The 21,249-nt window shown below is 43.3% G+C and overlaps 1 protein-coding gene across 7 annotated transcripts in view; it reads right to left on the bottom strand.

Moving 5' to 3' along the window:
• ARAF (A-Raf proto-oncogene, serine/threonine kinase) overlaps nucleotides 1-21,249 on the bottom strand; it is an 88,322-nt gene that overhangs the window by 65,470 nt on the left and 1,603 nt on the right. For 3 of the 7 annotated variants that reach the window (XM_033924074.1, XM_033924131.1, XM_033924082.1), the window contains exon 2: nucleotides 14,566-14,712. The exons of 2 other annotated variants lie outside the window; for them this stretch is intronic. The gene's annotated coding sequence lies outside the window, so the exon portion shown is untranslated. Of the gene's footprint in view, nucleotides 1-4,630; nucleotides 4,782-13,479; nucleotides 13,503-14,565; nucleotides 14,713-21,249 lie in introns of those variants that run through there. 2 more of the 7 variants (XM_033924102.1, XM_033924121.1) reach the window with 2 other exon arrangements.

The raw sequence follows: 21,249 nt of genomic DNA, 5'->3' as shown, positions 1-21,249 counted from the left end.
CTGAAGCTCCTCTCACATCTTCTGCAGTGTGGGATAGCTGTTGCTGTTCTCCAGCTCCCGATGGCATTGGAGCTACCAACCCTCTTTCTCTGAGGCTCGAGATCTCCTCCTGGGTCATCGATGCCTCAGGCACTCCCAACTCTGCACTGCTTTCGGGTTGCGGTGGTGGCTTCCTTTGTTCCGGGCTTAACAATGCCCGAACCTGGTGGCTGAGTTCGCCCGACGAATTCGGGCTTGCCCCTTAAGTAGTCCCTGCTGATTCACCCAATTGGGTATGCGCTCCCTCGATTGTTGTCTGCACCAGACACGGTGCCGCTATCGCCGCCGGAGGGTTGCCGCGAAGGGCTCCTTTCCTCTTACCCATCTTAGGTAGTGGAACTGTTGTAAAAAATATGCCGGCCGATCAAAAAAGAGGGAGCCTCCTTCTCAGGCGTCCTCTCTCATCGCCATCTTATTTCTCTCTCTGTCCAAGGGTTCTGGATTAACTATCAGGCAGGTTCATAGGATGACGATCCACCACAGAATTCATAAGATCATCCAGACCTTTACCAAATAACAAGAGATAATGGTTACTGTGGATGGGGAGATTAGATGGGCCATTTGGCCTTTATCTGCCATCATGTTTCTATGTAAAAGGGAGTCTGGCAAGAGAACTTTAGATGTGGAATCGCCAGTCCATTGTCTAATCCAGAACATATTGCGGGCAGAAATGGAGAACGCCAAATCCTACATAAGGCCTATAAAGCATCAGTTACATAAACTGACCCAGCCAAAAGGTGAGAAGAAGAATCAACAGTCTCACTCGCCAGGGTGTGCAGGTGAGACAACCAAAGCAGCCTGGAAGCCCAAAGCAGCTGCATCAAAAAACATTCAGAGGACTAGAGTATGTCCCCATGGCAGTCCTGCATATCTTGAAGCACCACATTACTTTCCCTGGTAAGAGAGGCACAAGTAGGCACCTACTTAACCAAAAAATGCACTCTAACTGATCCAGAACCTATGGGCACTTCAGTGCCAGAGGGTACAAGCGAGTCATGGCCCTCACTAACATAAGAGCGCCTTCTAGATAGTCACACTATGCTGATAGGAAAATGCTCATCTCAGGGTGCATGGGAAAGGAGGAAGACCAAGCGCACCCACAAAGCCAGGAGGAAGAAGAGGACGGAGCTGGCTGAGTGACCAAATGCAATTCCTGCAAGACTCAGAAACAAAACCCAGCAAAGCTGAAGACTGAAATAAGCGCAGATCTGGGGGATCATTTCCAGGTCCAAGAGGTCCTGAAGGTCCAGCATACAGTCCTTGGTCCTCCGTCCTTGTAAGCGCTGCACCTTGAAACAAGCGCCAGGAAGCTGGTCAGCAGTATAAGGATCAGGAACAGCAGCTGACTGAGACAAGGACATGCTCATAGAAGCAACGCCACTGAGAGACGCAGTGGATGTGGAGCGGGACTGTGCAGGGAAGGAAGAATGCCAGCTCTTAAACTCATTCCACATAAATTTCATAAATTCAGAGAAAGCCTCAAGCTCCTGGGGCATAGTCACCCTTTGTTTTTTTATTGTTGTTTTTTTTTTACAACTGTTTCAGAAACTCTGAAAGTGTCTCTGGCTCCTAGGGTGCAAAGTCACCCTTTGATGACTTAACCATGTGTTTCAAAGGCTGCGGAAGGACCAAAGCCATGCGCATGGAACTATCAGCCGTGCTGAGATCCAAAAATAAAGAAAGCTGCCCCATTGGACAAGCTGAGTGTTTTGACACCTGCTTGACCAGGGGAGAGGATAAGTTTATGCTGTTGATCCTCCTGGCTGCGCCACATGGCACATGGCGCAAAAATGCTCCTTAAGAACCTAATTTCTGCAATCCTGGCAAGAATGCACATTAGGAGAGCCTAAGGACTCTAACCCAACAAAATTTGAGGCAACAATTGCAGTTTTGGAGAAGCAGGGAGCTTTGGAAAAAAAGATTACTAAAAATCCAAGATGGCTGCTGCAATGAAATTCACACCAAAATTGTGACTTTTTTTCATACTTAGAAACGTTATAAATGGTGATTTTAGGATTTTTCAGGTGGGGAAATACAGGAGGACATGCAGAAACCTTGAAGACATCATTTTTCAGACTTCCTCTGATTCACCTCACAAGCAGCGACAGCCTATATACTCTCTGTGACCTGTTTGTGGATCTGTACTGCAGCCTGTCTCAGCTCTCTTTCAGTAGATGGATCAGAGAATCACTGCCTCATGCTGGGGATGCTTCTGCAAAGCTGATCTTCGGGCTGCCAGTGAGACCCTCTGCCTGACTGCACCTCCACCCATGTGGACCAACGGCCGAACACCGGGACAGGGAGAGGTGAAAGGATGCAGTTGGCACCCTGTGAGACACCGCCGAGCCTCCTAAGGGCACCTAACAGCCTGCACTCGATCCCTACTTAACAGTAGGTGAGACAACTTCAGGGATGGCTCTGATCTCCAAAGAAAACTAAGCAGGCTGGCTAACAGGTATCCACTGGGATTGCCTGTCAGTTACAGACTATAGGCTGTGTGATCTCAATGCAGGCAAAGCTAAAGAAAAGCTTTGAGCACAAGAAACCCAAATAAAAAGGAACTATACACCAAATAAAACATGGAGAACAGAATGAACACACTGCTGCAGGCATGTGTGCAGAAGGAAAAAAACTGTAGATGGAGCTAAGAAGTCCAGTGAAGTGGAGAAGAGGCACAGAGAAAAATCCAAACTTGATTCCTTCTGCAGATGGCATGCGGCCATGGGGACACTACCCACTTGTCTAGAATGTCTCATCTATTTTTTTTTTTCATTGTGACCTGTGCTGGAAATACCCTTTATGTGACATTCACAGCAGTGCCCTCTAAAGATGCCCTACTGCTCTGTTGCCATGTCTGTGTGGCAGTCCATTACAATGCTGGCCCCTCTTACATCCAAATGGTCTGGATTTGAATGTTTTGAACTTACCGGTTTTTGTGGCCGAAAATGGTGGTTAGGCATTCTAAGGTTGAATATACCAGTGGCCAAGAAGTCTAAATAGGCAAATTTCGCAAAATAAATAAATAAATAAATAATAATAAATTGGATGTCGAGCGGTTTTTGCCCGTTTTGAAAGTGGCTGTTTCTCCACCTCTGTGTTTGGATGTCTTGCGGGAACCATACAAAGTCAGACAGACATCCTATCGAAAATATCCCTCCATGTGCTGTGTCCTGTTTCTCTCTCTTCTCCTCTGAACAGGTATTGCCTTTCCCTGCTGCCTACATGTAGGTGCCCCTTCTTGGGTCTTACAATTCCTGGCAGTCTTGGGGTGTAGTCAGGGAAGAGTGACTCCCAATCACTCTTACTCATTCTAGCTCTGCTCTCAAAATGCTATGACCTCTAGTGGCAGTCTCATGAGATTTCCTCAAGAAGTTACAGCAGTCATTTTGAGATTAGAGCCGACATGGGCAAGAGCAACTGGAGATTGCTCCCAAATAAAGCACTAGGTCACCAGAGATTGTAAGACAGTTGGTGGAGGGGGGACACTGCATTCTTTTTTTTTGTGTAGGGCAATTGCAAGTAATGGCAGTTATAAGTTACTATGTAAGATCCTAACTGCCACATGGTAAATAAAGGGCTCCAAATAAATGCTTTCGATAACAAAAATTTAGCAGGAATTTAAGTCTGTAAATTTAGGATAAGTTCCTTAGGAATTAGCCTCTCTGTGGAGATAAGACATCAGCTGTTGCTCTAAATGTGGCGCAAAGTCAGCGCTGTAGCTTTTAGTTTGTTTTCCTTATCTGAGGTCCATGTATGCGGAGGCTATTTTGCTTGGAGGTAAAATATGGCCTTTCATTATTTAAATTATTATATATAGTCTAGCTTAGATACTATTTGGGAGATTCTAAAGAATTTTCAGACTCTGTTGGGTATGATGAAGATCTAGAATTTTAAATCACTCTCGTGGCAAATAGAAGCTAGATTCTATAATAAAGGGATATGCAGTGATTATTTTCAAGTACAAGTATTGATCAACCTATAATGTTAGTAGAGAAATGATTACAATGAAGTTTATATATTAGAAAATAATTAAAGAATGTATAATTATATGGAAAGCATATAGTCCTTACATTCAATGACTATGTGCTTTTTTTTATACTGGATTGTGTATCAGGCTGGTATAATGTCTGAACTTCTTTACCTTTTTTTTTTTTTTTAGTAAAAATCTATATCATGCTTGTCTTGAATCAGTTTTATAACCAAATGCAAAAAGGAAAACATTTCAGTGCTACTTTCTCTTGTGCACAGTTTGTGTTAAGCATAAAAAGCTGGTAATCATGATATTTTAACACATTCTCACAAAGCTCCTGTCTCGGAGGATATTTAACTACATTTGCAGTGACTTAGGAACCTAAATGTGCCAGACTTGTTGAGAAGTCCTTGTTAAAATGGATCTCCTAGTTGTCAGCCTGTGCTAGCAGTTCCTGAGACTAGAGGGTAATCTCCTGTGGGTTTAGCACAGGGCTGCAGACTGCAAATTCTTACAAGTCCCAGGTGGGCCTCACTGGTTCACATTCACACAACCAATCTTTTAATTTTCGGCTTCAGCTTCAATTGAAACCAGGTGATAAAGAAAAAATAATGTTCTTACCTGATAATTTTCTTTCCTTTACTCACATCAAATTAATTCAGAGACAAATGGGTTATGACCATCCACCAGCAGGTGGAGGTAAAGAACACCAAAACGGAGCTCTGTCGTGTATATATAGGATGGTCATTAGCAAAGCAGCAGGATTGACATGAAAAGCCAATTGGCAAATAACTCCCTCCTCATAATTGCTGAATCCACCTCCTGGCTGCCCATAGGGCCCTAAGAAACAAAGGCAAAACAGATATTAATATAAAGGACGGGACCTTGGATTCATCTGCTGTGACTAAAGGAAAGAAAATGATCAGGTAAGAACAATTTTTGCTTCCTTGAATGGGATTTAGCAAAGCAGTCTTCAGTAGGGTGGGACAGTGAACCGAACATCAAAAGGAGGAGATATCAAGCTAAGTGGTCTGCCCTTCCCCCCAAGAAATGAAGGATGGGTTATCCAGAAACCGCACATCAGGCTTCCAAAGAGTGAGACCCATTGCACAGTATGCAAAGATTAAACCTCAAGGATAAGCCTACAAAAGGTCAGTGTCAAACAACTGAACATGAGCCACCAGAGCACCCAGAGTAAAATACGGGAGTACTCTGTGATGGAGAGGGCGAACCGTGCCCAAAGGCTAAGCAGACATCAAGGAAGATGTGCCTACCTCACTAAGGCTGGAACTGCATCGAAGATATGCACTTGGCAGCCAGCAAAGAATAAGCACCCAAGAAATGGGGTTGTGCCCAACAGCCCAAACAGGGATTGCACTCAATGCCAGAAATGGTATTGCACTTGACAGCCCAAAACAGGGCTCCACTCAACAGCCAGTGATCGAGCTGTGCTCTACGAAGCAGCTGCACAAGGACCCAACAATGGATCAGCGTGCAGCAATCAGCTGTGGAGCCACTGCCTAACTAATCCATGCTCTAACTTCATCAAAAGGCCCACGCTCTACATCCAGAGATGAAGCTGTGCTCTATATCCAGAGATGGAACTGTGCCAAACATACCACTGGAGCTGCACTCTACATCCAAAGATGGAGCTATGTCAAACCGGCAGGAACCGCCCCACTCTACATCCAGAGATCAAGTTTCACCAAACAGATAGGCAGCACTCCATTACATCCAGAAATGGAGCTATCCAGAAATGGTGCCACGCTCCACATCCGGAGATGGAGCTGAAACGTAGATGGGGGGGGGGGGGAAGCATGCTGAACAGACAGAAGGCGCCATGCTCCACATCCAGAGACGGAGCTAATCTATAGATGGAGCTGTGTTGAACAGGTAGCAGTTTCCATGCTCCACATGCAAAGATTGAGGTGATCCATAGATGAAGCCATGCTAAAGTGGCAGTAGGTGCTAAGCTCTACGGACAGGCAGAAGGCAGTATGCTGTACAGTCCAAAACTGATTTGTGCTGAACCAACAGGAACCGGTATGCTTCATAGCTAGAGCTGTACCGTACATGAAGGGTGCTACAGTCTACCTGTAAGGACGAAGCTTCAAACTGGTAGGAGGTGCCCGGTCACCTAGAGGAAAGGCAGCGATCCTGCCATAAGAAATTGTCAAGAGAAGCCACTCTCCCCTTTCAGCAATGACGTCATGCTGGTTCATCTAATAGATGGTCTTTACACCCAGAGGTGGAGACTTAGAGCACAGCCAGGAGAAATTGTGCTCCTTATCCCGAAAAGGAACCAGAGGAACCTCCAGGGAGAACTGACCCTAATCTCCAAGGCGCACTCTAAACTAAAGCTAGAGACCAAGGAGCCAAGCCCAGTTGCTAGATGAAATGAGTTCTACTACCAGCGATGGAGCCAAACTGAACTGGCAAAAGAAGTCACAAGCAGCCTCCTGAAGTGCGACAGGAGCCAGCTAAAAAACCACTGTGTTCGCTATTCAGAGAAACAGGTGATACTGCACCAAATATGGCTAGGCGGAAACCTTGCACAGATAATGCTGAACTAGCAGTAAAGAGAGTGAACTTTGAAAGGAGCCAACAGTCCATCCCAAATGAGGGGTTGAAACCATCAAATTTAGCTGAATGTGGACCAAGTGAAGATGGCTGCTCAAAATTGGAAGTGAAAGACATGTACAACGCTCCTAGACCTGGCTCCCATGACCGGAACCCAGACAAAGATCAACAAAACCACCAGCCTTTCATATCCAGAGGACCACACATTACTGGGTTTTGGGTGTTTGTTTTTTTTTAACTAGGTTCCAGAGAAACCTCTGGAATCAACCCGAGCTTGCTTCACTTACAGACCAGCAAACCCTGTGACAAACGTTACCATGAAAAATGTGAGGCCTGATAGCCCCACATTGCTTCTGACTTGCACATAATGCATGCCATAACTGAACTGGAAGCCCGACCACGACACACTAGTAGACTTGCAGCCAACTGAAATCAACTATCTGTTGACAGAAAGACATCTCTTCTTTTTTTTTTTAAACAAAAGATATTCTGGTCCACCTTAGACCCCGCCTTACCTGGTCAGAATTAAGATCCCGACGACTGTACAGGCTGCAAGCGCTGAACCCTATGGTAATACCGCCATCTTTGGCGTACTAATATACATAAAGCAACTAAGCTAGAGAAGTGTCACATAGAATTCAGCCCAGCTTGCTGACCTTACCCTTAACCAAATCCTGACTATATGACCAGTCATAGAGCCCAGGGATGGCAAGATGACACCTGAGATCCAAATCCCACAGGAAATCTACAGGCCAGGTTACTGGCCTCAGCCATGAGAAAATAATAGTTGCTATACTAGGAGAGATCAAAGGTCTGGGAAGCCCAGAAACCTGTTATTAATAGAAGCTGGCCCAGGTCACAAGTATCTGCCAAGACCATAGTAGAAAAAAAACAGATTTTATGTTGCGTATTCAAGAAATAAGCAGTGGATCTCCCCAAGCCAACTTAAAAATGGTTTATTTAAAGAAGAGCAGAAAGGGAAAACCGACATCAGGAAATGCTGAGGGGGGCCCCAGTGACTGACACATAGTAGGGCATAGTGAGTGGAGCAGAAGAATCTAGAATCAAAGTATCTGCTGTAACGCCACTGTACTGCCACCATCTTACACATAGTGTATATATAGGTTCCGAGAAGTAAGAGTAAAACCAAATCTACCTTCCTGCAGAGGATCCCCTACAGGTAGAATCCACTCAGAAGCCCATTCTTTTTGAAGGTCAAGCCACTGGGAAGGAACAGTGAGGCGGGATGACAGCCACAGCCTACATGGCTCAGACCCAGTAAATAAACATTGCACTTCAAAATTCTCTGCCCAGACTAAAGCTCAGAAAGCATGCTAGCAAGCAGAGAACACAAATGCCGCAAATAAATATCCACATCTTCTAAAATATGAGAAAACAGTGTTATTCTCCTTCTGACATCCATTATACAGAGCAATCCAATCACCACCAACAAGTTGAAAGTTATGCACTTGGCCATCATTATTACAGAATCAACAGTCCCGGATATGTGTGTGCCAAAAAAACAAACATAGCCAATAAATGAGCACCAAGAGACAGTTGCACAGGAATCCCTGCAGCCAGAACACACCCTGTGATAAAGGAGTACCAAAAAAGCCCCAGAAGCCGACTTCAGCACGGACTGATAGGCGCCTCTCAGCCAGGCTCGATGCATTGTCCAACCACCTGGAGCCCTGGCACAGCGGCTGATTTTTTATTTTTAATACAATACAGGAGCAATGCTGCAGAGCACGGACTGTAAAGTGCCGGCCGCACATACAGAGGCCTGACAAGAGACCAAGAAGCGAGGGAGCACACTGCAGCCAGTCGGCCCTCTAAATTCTAGCCTGAATAACTGGAGCCCAACCTGGCGATAGTACTACTAGCAAAGAAGTTCTGTGTAGCAACCCATGCACCCAAAGACAAATGGAGAAACCACAACCCTGTGGTACTTACTCCAGCCAAAAAGCCAACGACCTTACCATCTCTCAACGAATGAGTATGTGGTCTGACTGCTCTTTTGACTGCATACTGCCAAGAAACTTTTTGCCATGGAGTTTTCCCTGTGGTTTTATTTGGGGGTGAGGAAGGAGACAAGGAGAAGCATAGCAGTTGTAGCCAGGGCAGGTGGAAGCAGGTAGAGCCCTGATGCCCCTGCATAGGACCCCAAAAACCTATACCCTGAAGCTCATCTGAGTTAGAAAACTAAAACAAGAGCTGAACCACAGATAAAACCAGGAGCTTAAGCAGGACCATCCATCTGCCTGGTGGAGACAGAGAATACTGGCTGATTATCCTATATATACGACAGCTCAGTTTTGGTGTTCTCTATCTCTGCTTGCTGGTGGACGGTCATAACCCATTGGTCTCTGGATTCATCTGCTGCTGCTGACTAGGTGGTTTTGGCTTCTGCCAAAACTCAGAACCCTCCTCCAATTTGGTCAGCCTCTAATCATAGGTCAAACAAAATGAGATAGTAGGTCAGTGTCCCAAACGTTTTTAGCTCTGGCACACTAAACGGAGCAAAGGTTTTTTTGTGGCACATTATCATTGAAATTATAGAACTGCAAGACCAACAAAAAGTTAAATTTAAGAGTGACTTATTTAAAGTTCTTTAAACTATATATGGGTAATTGTAAAAAATGGTGAAACTAAAATAGATAGAATAGAACAGCTAATCGATACAATGGATGCGCTTGGTTTTGAGTGCAAAGTAACTCAGAATGCGGCTTGATAGTCAACAAGCAAACACGTACTTCATCATCTGCCGTCATTCTCTTTTTCGATTTAATTTCTGTCAGAGCTGAAAATCCAAGTTTGCAAAGATAAGAAGATCCAAACGATAACAAAGTCTTGCTTGATTGCTTTGCTACTCAAGTTAAGATAACTACTGCATAAAAAATAACAACAAATTTGTTCTTACTGTTGTGTTTACTTTTGCTTAATAAAATAGATTTGAACATAAAAATAACAACAAAATTACTTGCTGTTATTTTCAAGGACCAATCACATCAAAGAATGATTCTTGTCTGGGAGTTTCCTTATGCACACAGACACTCAAAACATTGACAGACTCTTGCGTACGAGACACACATATTCTAGTGTATACTTATGAAGGGAATTTTTAAAATTGAAGTAAAATTCTGGAATCTCTTGTGGCACACCTGGAATCTCTTCGGTAGGTAGACTTGGCCTATAACATTTTGAGTGCTGGGAGAGAAGCAGATTCTGGAAGCACTGGACCAACCACGCCTGGTGCAGCACTAGCACAAATTCCAGAGGAAAAAAGCTCCTGAACTTTTGATACCACAATCCATGCTGCACCCCTAACTTGCTGTCCTCCTGCACTTGCAGCATCCCTGGAGTCTAGTCCATTTCCAGCAATGGCCTCCGACATCAGGACTGTGCCGGAAGACAGGGAAGGGCTATTTCCCATGTCCCCACGCACAGAAAACTTAGGCAAGCCACGCCAATTTCCAAACTGGGCAGGTCTGCTGGGCCTGCCACACAGCTGCAGCAGACACCCCTCGATTCTGCTCACTGCTTCCCACAGCGAGGGCTGCGCTTCACCAACTCAGCAAATATAAGAAGTTTCAAGTTTATTAGGTGTTTTATATATCGTCTATCAAGGTTATCTAAGCGGTTTTACAATCAGGTACTCAAGCATTTTCCCTATCTGTCCCGGTGGGCTCACAATCTATCTAATGTACCTCAGTGCCTTTCTGCCCTCCAGAATTGTGGGCTTCCTACTCTGAAAAACGTACAAAACCGCAGCCATGTGAGGCCTGCCGGCACTACCACAGCTATACAACCCAACTGCGGGAAAATAATAAAATGGTGCTGACTCCACAAGCGGCTAACCACCCCTGTCAATCACCCCAAAGGAGAAAGATGCTGGGGCAGTATTCACTGTGTCCAAAGTTCACAGAAAAGACTCGACCCATTTCCTGTTGCCACCTGATGCAGGTGAAGTGTAGCTTACCCTCTGCTTCCTTATTAATTTAGTTAGCCCTTGTTTTTGAACCTGGAAGGACTAAGGCAGCAGTAGTAGGCAAGCAAATTTCGAGGCAAAAGCTCAGTCTCCAACTGGATTTCCACAAGTATGTTTGTTTCTTTTCTTTTTTTAAGAGGAAGGAGACAGGAGCCGACAGAGCAGAGCTAAGGGAAGAAGCAGGGAATTGGCACCATCAGCTATGCCCCACAGGAGGCACTCGGTAAACCCGATCCCCATGCTCAACTGAACTAGAAACTAGAACAGGAGCTACCCAGGGCCAATTTCCAAACACAGACGAAGTCAGAGGCTAAGATGTTCATGTACTCGCCTGCTTGAGATAGAGAGTACTGGGAAGACAGGGAGTGTGCCATTCTATATAATCATGCAGTTCAGTGCTCTATATCTCTATCTTTGCCTGCTGGTAGATGGACACAATCCATCCATCTGGTTTCTTCTGCTCCTGTAGACATGTTTTCTAGCTAATTTTTTAGCTGCTAAGCAACTATAGTTTTGAATAATGGATACTGTCAAATTGGTTGATAACTGCTCAGTGGAGTTAGATCTAAACTCTTATTTTGAAATTGGTGTGAGACTATCACCACCAAAAGTAGGTTGAAAACCACCAGTATACATAAGAATTGTAATCCAACATTTAACGATTAACAGAAAATTGATAAAGCAGAGAAGCTGGGCAGCAATCCAAAAGCAAGATTTGCAGTTTTTTTAATATGAGCGATACATTTTCCTGACTAATGGGGGGGAAACCAATAACTATAGCACAACATCTCAAAGTTAGTCTTATTTATCAATGACAAGATTCTTGAAATAAACATTGCCTTAACAGTATAATTTTGTCTGAAAAATGTGTTGTTAAGGAGTTGGCATTTGGCTGCTTTTTTATTCTGGGTGAATACACCGCTGACCGATACAGATCATATGGCCTAACTAGTTTGACCATCCATACCATCTATTTTCCCTTTCTTTCCCTCATGGATCCTTTGTTTTTGTCCTATGCATGCTTGAATTCAGATATTCTGTTTCTACCATCTCCACCTGGAGGCCAATTCACACATCCATCACCCTTTCCATAGAAAAGGATTTCCTTAGATTACTTCCGAGTCTATCTCTAACTTTCATCCTATGCCCTCTTCCAATTGAAAGAGACTTGCCTCCTATGCATTTATGTCACAAAAATATTTACATGTCTACCAGATTTCCCCTCTCCCGCCTTTCTACTAAAATACAGATATTTAGATCTTTAAGTCTGTCCCCGTATGCTTTATAAGGAACACCAGTGTCCATTTTAGTAGCCACCCTTTGGACCTACTCCATCCTGTTTATATGCTTTTGAAGGTGAAATCTTCAAATCTTTACACAATAGAGCTATACTGAATTAGCCAAATACAAATAATAAAAAAATATCATTCAGATGAATGCAAATAATGAGCACTGAGCTTTAACATAACAAATAAAAATTTAAAAAAACCCAACAATGTGAAATCAGAGATCAAATGTTCATTTCAGTAGGATTTAGCACAGTAGAATTCCAGATTATTCGCATTTGAATTTAAATCACTATTCGGCCAAATATGAATAATGTATTTGGGGCCAAATCAATTCAAAATATAAATATTTGGTACAGTCCTTTCAAGGAGCAGGAACCATTACCTTCTTTTTACTTCTGGCCATTCCTGTTCATAGATGGGTACCACAAACACATCGCAAGCTCCCAATATGGTCTGACAAACAAATTTTTAAATGTGCCCAGCTCTGCTTATTATCCCCAGTTTAACTCCTATACCCAGATGTTAGTCTTGGTTAGTTAGCAGGTACGGCCCAGTTCAAAGAATGCTGCATAATGCTATCTATATCCACATGAACTCTCAATTGCTATTTATTTACCTATTTGCCTAAAGTATGGCTTCTCAATTCAGGCCTTGGGACACAACCAACCAGTCAGGGTTTCAGGGATACCCACAATGAATATGCATGAGATAGATCTACATAAAAAGGAGGGTGTGTATGCAAATCTCATATTCACTGTGGGTATCTTGAAAACTAGACTGGCTGGATGTGTCCCAAGGATTGGATAAAGAACCCCTAAAATAAAGTCCTTCTGTAAAATGAGAGTCCTAAATATTTACAATATGACAGAAAGACATTATCTGAAAAATCATAACTTCCTCCATTTAAAAATAAGCTTTTCATGTGGTACTAAATCAAACACTTTAGCTAAATTCAAATAAGCTTTTATTAAATTGTATTGCTCATATTTGCCACTAAAATTTCAAAAAGAAAGCCTACAGTAATACTGCTGTTGTAATTTCAAACTTTCAATGTGATAACGGAAGTACATGAAGAGAAAAGAACCCTCCCGGGATCACGTCAGAGGAAAAATGGGGATTAGAATTCATTTCTCAGTTTTCCTGCTCTTCTCACTAAGCCCTCATAGTCAGCACAGTGCTGACAGAGCCCAAAGAACAAGACCCACTAGAATCCTGCCAGCCAATATGGGGTTTGAATGAACAAGTCATATCCACTGGAACAAGCAAAAAAGGGAACCTCCATTAACTTCAGTGACAGAAGTATTGTTTTTACATCCTTCCTTATTACAAGGCCCAATTATATCTCCGATATTAGACCACAGCTCTTCTTATCATCACAGTGCAGTATAATCACTGCAAATATATCTGTTTCATTCATTGTTATAAAACCCCTCATTATAGGGTTTATTTTAACACTCTCTGACATAAGGCTGCTACAGCCCAACCTCTAACTCCATCATACCTTGTTATTGTCCCCCTCGTTACAAAGGCTTCCTCTCATATACTCCATCTTGGCCTTCTCACAGTAAGGCCTCTGAACATCCAGGCAATCATAGTCTTGTGCATATAAATACCTGGTCTAATAACAGATGAGTCACGAGCAAAAGTTTTGATGAGATTCTGGAGACCCAACCACTCACGGCAACACCAGCAGCAGAAATCAGAGGAAATGGAGGAAAAATGTAACAGAAGCAGCAGCAGGCAAGGCCAGAACTGCAGGGAGAAATGAGAGGCAGGAGGAGATAGGGAGAGAGAAAAAAATATGGCATAAAAATAAGGGAGAACGAGAAAGGAAAAGAGGAGACAGACCGATATAGGAGGAAAGACACGAACAGAAGGACAAGAAGAGGATGAAAAGACAAAAGGAACAAGACAGTCAGTGAGAGAATGCGATGGTGAGGGATGAGAAGAGCGACAGCAGCCAGGCGTAGGGAGATGTCATGCACGTCAGCGTAACGCTAGAATAAGACAGCATGCAGGAAAGGGATTTTTTTTTTCCTTTAACAAAATGTAAAATTATTTCTCAGCTCTGTGTGTGTGTGGAAACAGATGGCAAATTTTCTAATAGTGATGCTTCCATCCCCCATCTGGCTCATGCTAAACACAAGGAGTGAAAGGCAAGAGTGAGAGAGAGAAAGAGAAAAAAAACGTGTGTGTGTGTGAGTGAGAGAGAGATATTATTCCCTGTTGAGGACTGAATATATCATGATCCTTGTGTGACTGAAATTCTCAGCTGCCACTTCGAGAGACCAACTCCTGCAAAATCTTCTGGTAGCTGAAAAAGAAGGTTGCAATTGCACCAAAAGCTCATTCCAATGCAGCTGTTATGACCACTAGGTGGTACCAAAAGACCAGAAACTGGTTCAGAAGTAGTCTGCAACACTCAGTTGGAAAGTAGCTGGAAATGGCAATGTAAGATTTCAGAGAACTGAGGCCAAGGCTCAGGGCTGTCAAGTTACAGTGTAAAACTTTGAACAGAAAGAACTCCCCTGATTCACTTCTAATCCCTGGCTCAGTGACAAAATGATGCCCACAAGGCTACACACTGTATCTCCTTGTGTCTCATGAACACAAAAATATTAAAAAACATTACCCTTTCTCCCTTTAAGATGAAATTAACCCTCCAACCTCTCCTTGATGTAATGCTACTCTTTGCTTACTTTCACCACGATTTTTCCTGCTTCTCAAGCTCTCTTCTATCGTTCTGTCAAGTGGCTCCCTCCATCACTCATCTTCCACTATGGTTGATGTCTTCAGCTAGTCTGCTTTCTGATCTCCTCCTTTCTTCCATTCCATTTTGGCAATTACTAGTAAGGGGAGGACGTGTACAGAAAAAGTAATTAAAACCAAAACAAATACTGGCAGATGCTATAATCTGCTCTCAAATAGTAATATGGCAGAGCCTTATACTGCTACCACTAGTGCTGCATCTGTCGTGAGGTATGTCTGTGTGCTGCCTGCACTGCAGCTGATTGTGTGTGGGGAATGTCTGGGGGAAGATTGCAGTGCTGCTGTTTACCCCATCACAGAACAAGTATGTGTGTACGTACATATATACATACACACACAAAAGTGTGCGTGAAGTTTGCACTGATGCTGCCCATCTTGAATCTTCTCTATGAAAAGGTACAGTCTGCAATGCAGTTTTATTATACCTGCCTAATGGGGATGATAGTTAAGTAAAAAAAATAAATAATAAATAAATAAAAACTGCCTGTGTTGGATAATGTGAAGATGTATGCAACCGAGGCACTGGTCTGAGTGAATGGAAAATCCATCTGTGTCTGGGGACTTTTGTTTAAAGCAGCAAACAATATGTTAGGCCATTAGGGTGTGTTGTTTGCTGATTAAACAGCCTGGCACAAGAAAAAAAATCTGTATTTGTAATGTGTGTTCTCCTAGTTTAATACCAAATTGACATTTCTGGACTGGAATGCTACTCAAACACATTTTAGATGGTTTCTGGTCAAACTATAATAGCATTCATCACAGATGGTGCTTGGATTGCAGTGCTTATAAATGGGATCACCAAAAGACACTGAGGCCTATTTACTAAGCTGAATTAAGTATCTAGTGTGCGTTTTACAGTTCTGTAACCAGAGTGTATGGGTAAAAACCCACACTAGCTGCTTAACATGGGTAAAAGCAGGTTGTGGGTGTGACTGAGGCAGAGCAGAGGAGTGGCCACCTAACAGGCTGTGGGTTGCACTATGCACTTGCAGTTCAGTAGCGCAGCTGCAGCCTCAATTTTCCTGGTGGTACGCCACAGCGGTACGTACCAATCCTACCGATCCAATTACCCCAGCATGTATCCACTCCCATGTACTGGCACCCAGGATTTACCCAAAGGTCTCCATGTTGAAAATGTCACTGATGACTTTCAGCAGTAGTCTTGTGGGACAACTGCTAGAGGTTATTGCTCCTTATATGGAAGGATGCCCCCTAGTGGTCTTTGGTGTCATTTTAAAGCCAGTGCATCCCCAGCAGGGGAGGAGGGATACGGTATGTGTGCTGGGGTATTGGATCAATGGGACCTAATCTAGAGGGGAGAAGTTGGGAGGATGCTGGAGAAGTAGTCCAGGTTGTGCTGCTCACAGCTAGTTTTTCCTCCCCCCACGATCTCTGCCAATGTATGTAACTTGGTACCCGTTTGGTAAGTATTTTCACTGTGTACTAAATGAAGGGCAGGTACTGGGCATGCCCCTTGGATTTACTGCACAGGCAACTTACTGCAAAAATTAAGGTGCGGTAAATGCAAAAAAATTACTGTTTATTAAACATGCCTCTCTGTGTCATTGAAAACAGACCAAGTCAATTCCAGCTTACCATTATCTCTTACAGAAAGAAAGGTTTGCTGTTGACTGATTTGGAATAATTTTTAACTCTACATACTAGGCCACTATGTCTGCAGAGAATAGCTGAGCATGAAAGAGGAGTGGGGCTTGGGTGTGATATTATGAGATTATCTTAATGTGGCCAAATAGGTTGAAAAGGCAAATGCAAAAACTAAAAGGATGCTTGGGTGCACAGGGAGAGGAACAGCCAATAGTATTGATGCCCCTGTATAAGACTGGCTAGGCCTCATTTCAATTATTGTGTACAATTCTGGAAATCACATGTCGTAAGGAGTATGGGGACAGACTTAAAGATCTCAATCTGTTTATTTTGGAGGAAAGGCAGGGAAGGAGAAATATGATAGAGACTTTAAAATGTTTACATTGCATAAATGCACATGAAGAAAGTCTGTTTCAGTTGAAAGGAAATTCTGGAATGAGGGAGGGATAGGATGACAGTGAAAGGAGACAGATTCAGAAGTAACCTCAAAAAATACTTTTTAACGGAAAGCATAGAGAATACTTGGAATAGCCTCCCGGTGAAAGGGGTGGAGACAAAAAGTATATGAATTTAAGAAAGCTTGGGACAAGTACATTGGGTCTCTAAGGGAGAGGAGTGGATAATAGATAGCAAGATTAGGTAGACTAGATAGAAAAATGAAGGCAAATGAGACAATATGACCCATGTTTCTCCTCCTATTCTATGCAGAAAGAAAATTGCATTCAGTGTTTCTTAAGAAAGTTTTCAAGTTTATTAGGTTTTTATATACCGCCTATCAAGATTATCTAAGCGGTTTTACAACCAGGTACTCAAGCATTTTCCCTGTCTGTCCCTGTCTGTCTATCTAATGTACCTGGGACTATGGAGGACTGAGTGACTTGCCCGGGGTCACAAGGAGCAGCACAGGGTTTGAACCCACAACCCCAGGGTACTGAGGCTGTAGCAGAAATACTGCAAAGGAAATAGTACAGAATTTGTAACATAGTGGACACTCCAAATGGAGTTCAAAAAGGTGCTATGATATAACGCATAAATATTGTAGAGTCAGAAATCCAAGAAAGCAATAAATGATGGGATGAAGTACTGATATATACCAATCAGAAGATATTGAGGTGATACCAGATAATCTCAAAACTGCGTAAATGTAAACGGGCAGTACTGAAAGGGTCATATTCAGAGAGTTATAACCAGTAAAACGAGAGGTGGAGATGCTTCTGTACAAGCCATTAGTGAGACTGAAGTAACACGTAAAATTTTGGAAGCCTGATTGCCAAAATAATGTAAAGTAGGGTGGTTCAGAGAAGGACTACTAAAACAGTACTAGGTTTTCATGAAAAGCACCTGGTGTGAGACCAATATTTATAATTCTTTACTAGTAGAACATGTAGTCTGATCTTAAATGACAGACTAATGACTCATGGAAATCTGAGATATCCCCATCTAGTTTTCTATGCTTTCAGGGGTGGCGGGCAATTGGGTGGTGGTTAATTTTAAGGGATCATAAGAAAGTTGTTTGTATTCAGGGGAAAAAAGGAGAAAAAATATTTTGAAGAATGTTCTGTTCATACACAGTATTGGATTGGGTTCCCCCCCATTGCTATTCGACTATATTTGATTCCTCTGCTGTTTTTTTTTTCTTAATAAACACATTTAAATATATCAAAAGCCCTATGCAAGGAAACTTAAGGTCCTATACTCTAGAGATGAAAGGAGAGAGAAAAGATATGGAAGACATTCAGATAGCTCACAAGTAAATGAAAAAAAAAAAGAGAGTATGAGGCTGTGAGGTGATACGATTTACTTAAATCTATGGAAATGTCTTTGTGGATGCATGAAGAAAGTTTTAGTAATAAAGGAGGAAAAACAGTTGCAAAAAGGCCTGGGATAAACACAGAGGATTCTTAGTTGAAAGGAATTGAATGTAAAGCCAGAAATGCAGGAAGTATTGTAAAAGGATGGAGAAATTGTATTGATTAGATGGGATTAACTGACCATTTCCCTCGCCTTTTTTAGTTTTGCAAATATTGGCTCCCGTGCTCAAAGTTCCAGTGCTAAAACCAACAATTCAAACCCCAAGCACAAAAGCAGTACAGAAAAACCTAGCCCTGCAATGCTCAAAGCAAATATCATTCAAATTTTATGTGCTCTAGTAAACTGAAAGCAAGGGGAAGGGAACGGCTACATGTGCACAAATGTTTTGCGGTAAGCGCAGTTCATGTGCATGCCCAGGTACCTTATACTTGAATATAAACCAAGATTCTGGGGGCAAAAAAAATAGCTTAAAAATGGGGGGCCTTGGTTTATATTCAAATCTACCCACCCTACTACTGCCATCGCTTGCGCGGTGTAATGCAGTAGTTAAAGCTACAGCCTCAGCTACTCTTCAACATATTTATCAATGACCTGGAAACGGAGGCAAAATGCGAGGTTATAAAATTTGCGGACGATACCAAACTCTGCGGCAGAGTTAGGACCAGGGAGGAGTGTGAGGACCTGCAAAGGGACCTGTACAAGCTGGAAGACTGGGCAAACAAATGGCAAATGCGCTTTAACGTTGAGAAATGCAAGGTCATGCATATAGGAAATAAGAATCCGTTGTTCAACTACAAAATGGGGGGGGCACTGCTGGGAGACAGCGGACTTGAGAGAGACTTGGGTGTGCTAGTGGATGCATCAATGAAGCCATCCGCACAATGTGCAGCAGCAGCGAAAAAAGCCAACAGGATGCTGGGCATCATAAAGAAGGGTATCACAACCAGGACGCGGGAAGTCATCATGCCACTATATCGGGCGATGGTGCGCCCGCATCTGGAATACTGCGTTCAGTATTGGTCGCCGCACCTCAAGAAGGACATGGCGGTACTTGAGAGAGTCCAAAGGAGAGCAACGAAGCTGGTAAGAGGGCTGGAAAACTGCCCATACGCCGAGAGGCTGGATAAGCTGGGTCTCTTCTCTCTGGAAAAGAGGAGGCTCAGGGGAGATATGATAGAGACCTTCAAAATCCTGAGAGGCATAGAGAGGGTGGATAGGGACAGGTTCTTCAGACTGAGAGGGACAACAGGTACGAGGGGGCACTCGGAGAAACTGAAGGGGGATAGGTTCAAGACAAATGTAAGGAAGTTTTTCTTCACCCAAAGGGTCGTGGACACATGGAATGCGCTCCCGGAGGAAGTGAAGAGGCAGAATACAGTACAGGGATTCAAACAGGGATTGGACGGATTCCTGAGGGACAAAGGGATCGTAGGGTACTGAAAGGGGTGCGGGGACAAAGGGTCAAGAATTGGATGGGAAGATAGGACTTCGATGAGAAACCAAGGGGTGATTCAGACAGGTCATGACCTGTTGGGCCGCCGCGGGAGCGGACTGCTGGGCGTGATGGACCTGTGGTCTGACCCAGCAGAGGCACTACTTATGTTCTTATGTAGCACCCTGAGGTTCTGGGTTCAAACCCACACTTCTGTTTGTGACCCTGGGCAAGTCACTTAATACCCCCATTGCCCCAGGTACATTAGATAAATTGTGAGTCCACCAGGGCAGACAGGGAAAATGCTTGAGTACCTGAATACATTCACGTAAACATTCTGAGCTCGCCTGGGAGAACAGTACAGAAAACTGAATGAATGAATAAATAAATAAATATCCCCCCTTCTCCTTTATCAATTTCAGCCCCCCCAAACCGGCTGTTTCCCCTACCATCAACCCCCCATACCCAGAAATTTCCCTACAGTCAGTGAAGCCCCCCCCCCAAGAAGACATGTTCCACCCTCTCCTGGACTCAGCAGCAGGACCCCCAGGCCTACTGTGCTTCCCTGGTGGTCTCTCAGTACTAAAAATGGTTGCTGAGACTTTCAGTAGCAATCTTGGCATTTTCAGCACCGAGATAGCACAGGCAGGAGCAAATGAGAATCATGGAAGCACAGTAGACCTGGGGGTGGGGTGGTGAGTTGTGCCTCTTTGGGATGGGGGAAGAGAGAGGGAAGGAGGAGTGTGCTGACTGCGGGGAAACTGCTGGGTCAGAGCAAGGGGTGAGCTGACAGCCAGGAAAGCTGCCTGTGCAGTGGGGGCAAATGAAGGACAGCACCAGGAGGGACAGTAGGAATACCTGTCACCAGAGGAGATGTAGAGGAGGAATGGTAGAATATAAACCCTCAGTTTATATTCAAGTCACCATTTCTCCCCTAAAAAGAAGGGTAAAAAACAGTATCTGTTTATACTTGCATGGGTTTATATTTGAGTATATACGGTAAACCCAGAAGTACAAGCATGCATTAGCAGCATTGTTCTGTGCCTTTAAATATAAGCATGTCAAAAACTATTTGAACTTAAATTTTTGAAAGGCTATTTAAGCACAGAAAAAAGAGGTACCAATGTATGTTCTCATTTTTGCTTGGATTTGCACCTTTTTTTTCACTATCAGTGCTTAGAGGCTGCAAGGGTTTCCCTTCCACTTACAAAGCAACATAAAACCAGCCATTTAGTGTCAGAAACTCAGAAATCCTTTCCTCAAAACTTTGAAAGCCACCCCCCCACCCAGCTAGTGGTAAGTTTTACGCGTTAAGGCCAGCATTTTTTTTCCATGCTGTTGTCTGAGCATTGGTATAAAACAGAGAAACCTCATTAACATTCATTTATATACATTTAAATACAATATGTGGCCATCTTTGGTGTACATGTTGATACCTGCACTAAAGCCCTATGAACATTGTGCGCACATTAATGTGCATAATAGTCCGACACTAATCACTTAACACTGGTGTTAGGTTTTGAGCATCAGCCCCACTATGTGAAACTCTCTTCGGTAAACGTATATATCCTATCAACAATCAGATATCTTTCTCTCCAAGCCAATCTTTAGTGACCACTAAACAAGCTGTTTATTATTTTTGATGGTTTTCTTGTAACCTTCCACACCTTCCTTTTTTCTTCTCTATCTTACAGTTCCACTCTTTTACATTCGTTTTCCACTGTGAAACCTGAGAAAAGCCTTTGTAATACTGCATTAGATATTT

This window comes from Geotrypetes seraphini, chromosome 1, assembly GCF_902459505.1.
Source record: "Geotrypetes seraphini chromosome 1, aGeoSer1.1, whole genome shotgun sequence".
Lineage (NCBI taxonomy): Eukaryota > Metazoa > Chordata > Amphibia > Gymnophiona > Dermophiidae > Geotrypetes > Geotrypetes seraphini.
Note: the sequence above shows the minus strand (reverse complement) of the source record. Positions and strands in the feature narration are given on the sequence as shown.